Below are 1,387 nucleotides of genomic sequence, written 5' to 3'. Positions count from 1 at the left end.
ACATTTGCTGGAAAATGGACTTTGATTCTTTGAGAATAGCATGATAAGTTTACAACTCTTGAGTTTTCAACAATTTCTTTCACTACACTCATAAAGTCACCCAAGAAATTTTATTGTTTGCATTTGTGTGTTTGATCACCAAAGAATGTCAAGTTGCTATCCATGTCAAGGCAAGAAAGTGAGTATGTTTTCGTACTATTTTAATTGCTAGCCAGTAAGTAAAATATCAATTTAAGAAAATTTGATATACAAATATCCAACATATGAAACAGATATATTTTGAGGATGATTAGCAATTTGAAAAATAATTCATCATTTTACAAAATAATTCACCATTTTTTTTTTTTACATAGCCAGTTTCCCTACTAAAGTCAACATAGATTTATTTGCACAGAAATTTTCAGGAATACATTTGTTGCAAACTATGAGGCACATATTTTGGTATACAAGTACTTTCTTGTAAATGGGGCTTCTGAAACATACCTGTGATGAATGAAGTGTTGTAAATTTAACCTTCAATCTATTAAAGTTAAATTGAATTATCAAAACACTCCTCGACTCAACTCAGGCAAAAAATTTTAAAATAATTTTTTTTTAAGATTAAGAGGGCATGTACCATAAGAAACATTATTTATACAAATGGAAGATGACCAATCTATTAAAGTTAAATTGAATTATCAAAACACTCCTCGACTCAACTCAGGCAAAAAAATTTAAAATAATTTTTTTTAAGATTAAGAGGGCATGTACCATAAGAAACATTATTTATACAAATGGAAGATGATTTCAAACCTCCGATTGGTATTTAAGAATTTCTGTGAATAGATACATGAATAGAAATGGAAAGAAATCCCAAATAACTAATTTAAAGAAATCTAAGAAACATTATCCTTTTGCTTGCAATCCTGCTGTTGTTTTGTTTTCTTATTCTAGTCCTACTATTTATCTTCATTAATGCTACATATATCACTACATATTTAAATATTCAATTCTAGGTCATCTGGTACTGTACCCAACAATACCCAATATGTTGTTCATACAAATGCATCTGTCGGTGACATCTGAGGTTTGTAGAATCAGCATTTCTGGGACACTGAAAAGGAGAGCATTACCTGCTCCAGGTTAATCTCTCTGTTATCAACATGTTTACCTATAAAATATCAGTAAGGTTAATCTCTCTGTTATCAACATGTTTACCTATAAAATATCAGTACCCTAACCCCTGATATTAATAAGCTTCTAGGAGAAATAATTTTGCTGCTTTTATTGTTTTTGGTGTTGTTTGAAGGAGCAGAGGAAATCTAAAATTAAATTCTGGTAAAGTATATACAATGGTGATAATATAGGGTCTTTACTTTGAAACAACAATAATAACAGCAACAACATC

Source organism: Galeopterus variegatus, unplaced genomic scaffold (genome assembly GCF_000696425.1).
Source record: "Galeopterus variegatus unplaced genomic scaffold, G_variegatus-3.0.2 Scaffold4595, whole genome shotgun sequence".
NCBI classification, from domain to species: domain Eukaryota; kingdom Metazoa; phylum Chordata; class Mammalia; order Dermoptera; family Cynocephalidae; genus Galeopterus; species Galeopterus variegatus.
Note: the sequence above shows the minus strand (reverse complement) of the source record.